This window comes from Psammomys obesus, unplaced genomic scaffold, assembly GCF_907164565.1.
Source record: "Psammomys obesus unplaced genomic scaffold, mPsaObe1.curated_primary_1811, whole genome shotgun sequence".
Classification (NCBI taxonomy): domain Eukaryota; kingdom Metazoa; phylum Chordata; class Mammalia; order Rodentia; family Muridae; genus Psammomys; species Psammomys obesus.
Window position 1 is genome coordinate 9,421,757 of NW_026585698.1, and position 8,261 is coordinate 9,430,017.

An 8,261-nucleotide genomic window follows, 5' to 3' on the forward strand; every position below is an offset into this window, starting at 1 on the left:
CTATCTATCTATCTATCTATCTATCTATCTATCTATCTATCTATCTAGACAGTGTCTCACTATATAGCCTTGGCTAGACTATCTGTAGACAAGGCTGGCCTTGAACTCATCAAACTCCACCTCCCTCTGCCTCCCAAGTGCTGTGATTAAAGGCATTTGCTGCTGCACCCAGCTGCAGTGTGTTTTCAGAAGTGGATTCTGGTATTCAACAGGCTGTGTGTTCCTTGATTCATGTCAACGGACTCTTTTATAAACAAGCGGGTCTGGCTGTAGCTTGAATTTCAGAGCAGACGCTGATGAAGAGAAGAGCACGTTTGAGCAAACAAAATAAGAACAGTGTATTCAGAGAAGCCATGGATGTTATGTGCCTGAGCCAGCCTGGAGAGGACACACAGGGGGCTTGACTTGACAGTTAAAATCACAGTATATTCTTACTCTGGGCCCATACACTATAAAGTCAACCCTGACTTGCACTTTAATGAATATAGCAGAGATCTCTGAGTGTTTAACTTTAAAAAGAAAAAAAAGCATATACTGCATTTTAGCATCTATTTGAATTTTGTTTTTAATTTCTATAGCATTTGTACATACTTCTGGAGTGCTATGTAATAGTTAGATACATGTGTGCAGAGTATAACAGTCAAGTCACGTTAATTTGTCATCTTATGTCTGTTTCAGTTGTCTTGAAACGTAATGGAATGTTCATAAGTATAATTACCCTACAACACTAAAGAACATTAAGAGGAGTCCCGTTTTAACTGGATTTTGGTAGCCATTGTCTAGCCTGTCTTCCTCTGCTAGCCTCGGGTGGCCTCTGCGCTAATCAATGCTCTGATGTGACAGCTTTCCTTAGCTTCTACATACAAATGAGGACATTTAGTATTTGTGTTGGGGGGCCTGGCTTATTTTACTCTACAAGTGTCCATTTCCGTCTGTATTGTTGCAGTTCACAGGTTTTCACTATTTTCATTTTTGTTCAAGACTGAATGTTTACATATGGAAGAACCAGGTAATTATCTAGTCATAATAGATATATTATCTGATAGTATTTTGGTGAAGACATAGATTCAAGAACCCCTCCCTCCTCTCTTGCTTTCCTCCCTTCCTTCTTGTTTTCCTCCCTCCCTGCGTCCCTCCCTTCCTTCCTTCCTTCCTTCCTTCCTTCCTTCCTTCCTTCCTTCCTTCCTTCCTTCCTTCCTGTATCTCTCCCTCCCTCCCTCCCTCTCTTCCTTTCTTTGTTTCTTCTTTTCCTTCTTTCTTTCATCTGACACTCTCTTACTTCCAACACGTAGCCATGGCTGATCTGGAACTTGCTATACAGAACCAGGCTGGTCTTGAACTCACAAAGATCTACCTGCCTGTACCACCATTTGAGGTTCTCAGGAGAAGTTATGGTTGGTGTGTCAGTGACATCGCCATCCTCTTGATCTCCCTAAACAGTTCAGAGACAATAATCAAGTCAGTAGCTTTGGCTGTGGTCACTAGTTCTACAAGAGTTGTCTTTTCCTGTCTCCTTGAAAGTCTGGATGGGCTGTTTGATCAAGATTTTCAGAGTGAGGATAAGGTTTGTTCTGGGCCATGTAAACAACAGGACAGAGCTAAAAGATCAGTCTAGCTTGGTTGCTGTGGGTGGGTGAGTGGGGGTGGGGTGTTCTGTGGCCTGAATACTTGTGTCCTCCCCTCCCCTAGAGGAAGCATGGCTTATCACACTTGTTTTCTAGCACACCCAGCAAGGCCGAGACAGGAGGGGCATGCTTTCTAGGGTAGCCTGTGCTACACAGGAAAACTTGTCTCTAAAAACCATAATAACCACAAAAACAAAGTGTTAGGGGTAGGGACTAGAGGAGGAGATGAGGTCCTAAGAACGAGAAGTCTGTGCGGAACGAAGGAACGGCACTCCTGCGCAGCCCATACTCCATGTGGGGACTCAGTAAGAAGGCACCATTGACTTGAGTAGAAAGTAACCCTCACACACAGAACAAACAGGCTTTGAACTTGGACTACGGGCTTTCAGGAACTCTGTGATAAACTACTATTGTTCATTAGCCACACAGTTTATAGTACTTTGTTCTAGCTTCCTGAATGACTAAGACAGGGTGGAGGGCTTAACACTTGCCCTAGTCCCTCTCTCTGTTTGCCCGAAACTTCCTCCTGTCCTCTCATTCCCTTCTGTGTCCTTCCACACTGAGAAAGGTGGGAGACGGTTGGCCAGAACTTGTTCCTTTTTTCCCTCAGGACAGAGACTCACAGTTCCAGGTGCTGATTGGAAGAGGCAGGCATGCCTCTGGTAGTGAGTGCCACCTTTGGTATGTGTAGAGAACTCCATAGATGAATCCAGTTTGGGGAGGATTGGGGGCTCTGTGCCTTTGTGGTGTCTCTCAGAGAGTGACTGCATGAACCACCAGGCCCTTGACTCACTAAGACTTTGAGACCTTGAACTAGAAACTGAAAAAGGAACTAAATCTTAACACTGGCTCAAGATCCCTTACCCCAAAACGCTCTAATTAGAGGTGTGTGAGTTTGCTTTTAGATTTTTGGATTGTTTTTCTTTTTGGGGCATTTCTGGATTTAACCCATAGCCTGACACACGCTGGCCTTATACACCGACAGCCTTATATACACCCTGCCAGGTGTGGTAGCTCCTGCCCTGGGATATTTGCATATACAAAATGAGAGATGTTGGAGATGAGGCCCAAATTTAATTATAAAATTTATTTACGTTTTATGCAGACTTTATACAGATAGTCAAGTGGATAGAGTGCTTGCCTGGCCATGTTCAATTCTGTCGCATAAATAAACTAGTAGTGGAGGTCCACATCTGTGATCACAACTCTGGGGGGTTGAAACAGGAGGATCAGAAGTACAGGGCATCCTCAAACAGTGATTTTGGGAGTCCAGCCTGTAGTATATAAGATCCTGTCTTAGAACAAATACTCAAAAACAGCACTGTCAAAGCATGATTTACAATAATAAAACCATGCAATCAAAACATCTGTACAGTGAGGCCAATCGTGGTAGCACATACCTTTGATGCCAGCACGAGGGAGGCAGAGGCAGGTGGATCTCTGTGAGTTTGAGGCCAGCCCGGTCTACAAATTGAGTCCAGGACAGCCAGGGCTATGTTACACAGAGAAACCCTGTCTCGAAAAACAAAGAGTTTAAGCAAATGGGACCCAGTTGGATTGTACACTCATTTAAAAGATATTTTAAATAGCAGTCGTATTAAGCTATATTTCACACACCACACCAGTCACCTATGTAAAATGTGCTGTTTGGTGATATTTAGCATATCACCAGAGCTGTCATCTCCACTACAGCTGTCGAATGTTTTCACACCAGGGAACTCTCGAAATCATACAGAGCCACTTCAAATTCCTCCTGCAAGCCTCAGTATCCTAGGATAGGAAGCCTGGCTTCCTGTGAATGGCCTTTCTCCCTGGGCTTCTTGCTCTTAGCCTAAGACTTTTACAGGTTCACCTGTTGTTACCTCTTGTCATTGCTAAATAATCCTCCATTGTGTGACTGTGTCATAGCTGACTTAGCATTCACAAGTGGTGGACCTTGGATCCTTTATCTGTAAATATTCATTAACCATATCACTAATAATATATTCAATATTTTATATATTCTGTCCTTGCTCTATGCCAGTAATTGTTTTCCAGGTTCCCAGTGTCACCGTGCCTACACTGAGGTGGCAGGGGATAAACGAGGTATGTTTGGTGGGGGGAGCGTGGAGTAGAGATGGCAGAATGTCCTCCGGCAGAGTGGGTCTACTCCTAGCTTATGAAACTTGTTACCAACACTCAAACAATTTTGTTTTGTTGTTGTTAGATTTCAAGTGTTTTATGTTATAGTAACAGCTCTGTTGAGATATTTACATATGATAAAACCGACCCAAGTAATGTGTTCGAAAAGCCGTTTTTAGTGAATTCACAAATTTGCATTACCTTTGAAAGAGTATGCTTTTGGTACAGTTCTCAGGTTTTGTGTGTGTGTGTGTGTGTGTGTGTGTGTGTGTGTGTGTGTGCGCGCGCGCGCACGCACGCGCATGTGGGCTGGGGTGCACAGACTGTGGTAAACATGTGGAGGTCAGAACAGCGTCATGGAATCAGTGGAGTTGAGTCTTTTCTTCCACCTTTATGTGGGTTCTGGGTAGTAGAACTCAGATCTTGAGGTGCTTGTGAAAAGTGCCTTTATCCACTGAGCCATCTTTCCAGCCCTGCTTCTTTGTACAGTTTTATCACCCAAAGGAAGCCTGGATCCTTCAGGTTTCCTGCCCTCAAACTGCTTTCCAAAGTGGCTTTGCCTTCTGTTTGCACCAGCAAAGGATGAGGGCTCAGTTCTTCAGATTCTTGCCTTTGCTTTTCAGCTTTCCTTGTACCAAAAGTGGCATTCCTCATGGCTGAAGAACAGCCTCTCAGCCTTTCTTTCCCTTCCCTCCTCTCCCTCTCCTTGCCCCCTCCTTTCTCCCTTCTCTCTTTGACCTTCTACTCTTCCTTCCTCTCCTTCTTCCTCTTCTTTCTCCTTACGACAGGCTTGAACTACTATTCCCCCTGCCTCCGTCTCCCCAGTGCCGGCATCACAGGTAAGAGTTTGACACCACCATGACAGCTTGAGTTACATTTTTTAGTTACACTTCCCAGGTGGCTAAACTAAACTAAATCAGCCATTTCTTTTTCAAAGTTCTTGAAATCAGTGTGTTAGTACAGGGCTATTTTGATCATGAGAGACACTTGAGCAAAACAAACAAAAAAACAATAAAAAAAAAACACAACTGTCTTTGACATCTTTTCATATTTCAAGTGGAAAAATGCCATCTCTGAATCTTTAGAGAGAAATTAAAAATATTTCTTTAGAAAGAGGCCATTAGGGATGGATTGTGATGGGGATCACTCTGTATTTGGAAAAAAAAAAAAATCAGCGTAGCACATATGAGCGCATTTCAAGAATGCCCTTCTGTCAGAGCTAAATGTTAATCCAAATGTCAAATGGGCATTTCTGTCGGCTTCTCTCCCAGAAAATGAAACCAAAAAAGTTCTGCCAGAGTAAAGAACTGAGGGAAGAAACTAATGTGAACCGGGGTGTAATATGAGGCACAGGGAACTAAGGCTTGCCAGGAACGTGGATTTTCCTCAGTGGGGCTCTTCATATTCTGGAGAAATGGCTTGCAGCTCACCCCTTCACAGACCCCAGCTAGGCCTGTAGTAACTGATTCTATGTTGTCTTTTTCAAGGGTGTCCAAGCTAAGAAGCAGTAGAGTGCACAGCCCTAAATGGGATGTCTTCACTAAATCCTTCCCCTTAGTCTTCAGGGAAGATACTGGAGGAGGAGAGAGAAAAGTGTCAGAGCGAGAGGGGGTGGAGGACACCAAGGAAACAAGGCCTTCTAAATCAACAAGATGCACATATGAACTCACAGAGACTGTGACAGCCCGCACAGGGTCTGAGATCTGCACCAGATGGGGGTCCTTGAGCTAAAAGGAAAAGTAGACACACGCCCCATCCCTAACTTGGAAGCTATCTGCAATTGATAGGCACTTGCAAATGAAAATGTAGTTTTCTTCAAGGGAGTCTGACTGAGGAAATAAACTATGCTTAAAGGTAGGCCCTGTGCCCAATTGTAGACGGCCAACAGAAAACAAATTCAACCTCTTCTTTGGAGGTCATTGTTTCATAATGTAGAGTCAGGGCTTTTTTTTCTAATTTTTTCTTATTTTTTATTTTTATTATATATATATATATATGTATACACACACACACACATATATATATGTATTTCTCTCTTTTTACCCTATAGGCCCTTTGCGCATATATATATATATATATATATATATATATATATATATATATATATGTATATATATATATGTATATATATATATATATATATATATGTAATGGCTTCCAGTTTAGTGTATTTATGGGATTCCTGAGTGTGCAAACCAGTGAGTCTATGCATCTGTATCTGTTTATTGTGCCTTTTCTTGGGTTCTTTTCCTTCTGCTTGTTTGTTTTGTCTGATGTGTTAGCGTTTGTTTGATCTTACTATCATTTATTTTAGTATTATCCCTTAGAAGCCTGTAGAAGTTTTGTAATGAGAGAGATGAACGTGAGTAAGGAGGGGAGATGGGGAGAACTGGGAGGAGAAGAAGAAGGGGAAACTGTAATCAGAATATATTTTTTTCCTTGAGGAAAAAAAAACTATTTTTCAATAAAAAGGAAAAAAGAAATAGAGTTTAAATTAATGTTAATGTACATATAGCCTAGTGTACCCTGTTGTTTAACAGAAATACCCCAAATTTCACAAGTTTTCAAGTGGCCTCTGAGAATGATGCAATCCTTTAGTAACAGTTAAAAGAGATTTTAACTTCTCAAAGAACGTACTAGGATATGCAGTGTGTACCTTTTCTTGAAGCATGTTTCCATGCCAATGCACGAGTAAAATTTCTCAACGCTGAAAGTGCTTAGGGGCTCGATGACAAATAATAGTGTCTTCTGGTACCACGTGGGGCTTCTTATGGGGGAGGGGATGAAAACCCCTTACTTAGATAATATGGGGATTTATTAATGTTAGAAGTTTGTTTGTTTGTTTGTTTATTTATTTATTTATTTTGTGCGTGATAATGAATCTCCATTGTCGACTGGATTTAGTCACCGTGGAAACACAGTTCTGGGTATATGGGTGAGGGTGGTTTGGGGAAAGTCTATCTGAGTCCGTATCCTTAGTGTGAACTGCAGTATACCACAGGCGCTGGGGTAAAAAGGAGAAGGAGCCAAGCGCCAGCGACTGTGCTCAGTCCTGCCGCCAGGCCTCTCTGCCATGGTGGGCTGGAACCCCTCACAGTAACCCTGTCTTCAAGTTGCTCTCTGTCAGTTATCGCGGCACAGCGATGGGGAAGGATCACGTATGCACTGTGCAAGTCTAGAAAGAGTCCTGTGTCGGATGTAACCATAAGGTACACGTCCTTACACGCCAGTGCTGCGAGGCGGCTCATCTTGTCCGAGAGCCCCGCCCTCTTCATCTTCACGGATCCCTCCCTCCTGCTTAGGTTCACGTCGCTCCTCAAGCCTAGGCCACCCTTTCCCAAACTCCACTTTCTTTGAAGTCAGCCAGGTTTCGTAAGGCGGCTCCTGCTCCTGCTCCTGCCGTCGCTACTTTCACTTCCCTCCAACCTTTGAACCCTGAAGGTCCCTCCACCTCAGCAGGCAAGTGATCACCTCTCAGTGATTCGTGGGAAATCACTACACAGCATTTTTTCGCCACCGCCCGTCTCGCTGACAGGTGGGATCACTTGTGTAAACTGGGAGATGGTGATGGATTGGCGATCAGGTGTTCTTCAACACCATGAAAACTCTATCAAGTCTATCAAGTCACAATTGAAAGACTAGCAGGCACTTCCTTTTCAATGATTTGCTGTCCAAGGATAGGGCAACCCTATCCTTGCCCTGTGTTTTGGAATATCACTCCTGGCAAGGTGGAACAAGGATTGTCACTGAAGAAAGGAATTTCTTAGGTTTATGAGGGACAATAGTGTTTATCCCAGTCTTCCAGAAAATCCACCTTTCCCTGGCCGGTTCTGCCTTTACCTGTCAGCCTGCACTCTCCCAAAGCATTATAATCTGGGGATTTAAATGAGGCTGGCCCTCAGTTGGCGTTTGTCATTACAGAGTCTGTCCATCCTGTTAAGTGTTTGATTGCTCCTGCCGTATAGCGTCTAGTTTGGGGAATTAAGACTGTGTTTTAAGTGGGGTTCTGAGCAGAAATCACCACTACAAGTCCTTAAAGAGGCTGCGGAGATAGGTGGGAAAATAATGTGTTTGCCAGAGGACCTGAATTTGATCCTGGCACCCACATAAGGAAGCCAGGCTTGGTGGCACATACTTGTAATACTAGTGCTAAGGGTGGGAGTGGGAGGAGACTGTTGAATCCACGGGGCTCCCCGAGCCAGCCAGCTTAGCCTAAGTGGTAAGTACCAGGTCAGTGGGCAGCCCTGTCTCAAAAAATAAACTGGGGACTGGCAAGATGGCTCGGCAGGTAAGGATGCTTGTTGCCAAGCCCGATGACCTGAGTTCAATCCCCACAACACACTTTGGAAGAAAGAACTGGCTTCCACAGGTTGTCCCTTTCCCTCTGATGTTCACATATGGGCTGTCGTCGTGCGTGCACACAGAAACACAAATGAAAACAAGAGCAAGACAAAGAAGAAGAAGAAGGAGAAGAAGAAGAAGAAGAAGAAGAAGAAGAAGAAGAAGAAGAAGAAG

At 43.6% G+C, this 8,261-nt stretch overlaps 1 protein-coding gene across 3 annotated transcripts in view; it reads left to right on the forward strand.

Moving 5' to 3' along the window:
* The window catches only part of Slc16a9 (solute carrier family 16 member 9), a 44,297-nt gene that overhangs the window by 6,317 nt on the left and 29,719 nt on the right, over nucleotides 1-8,261 (forward strand). For 2 of the 3 annotated variants that reach the window (XM_055598992.1, XM_055598994.1), the window contains exon 1: nucleotides 3,646-3,710. The exons of the other annotated variant lie outside the window; for it this stretch is intronic. The gene's annotated coding sequence lies outside the window, so the exon portion shown is untranslated. Of the gene's footprint in view, nucleotides 1-3,645; nucleotides 3,711-8,261 lie in introns of those variants that run through there. 3 annotated transcript variants of the gene reach the window in all.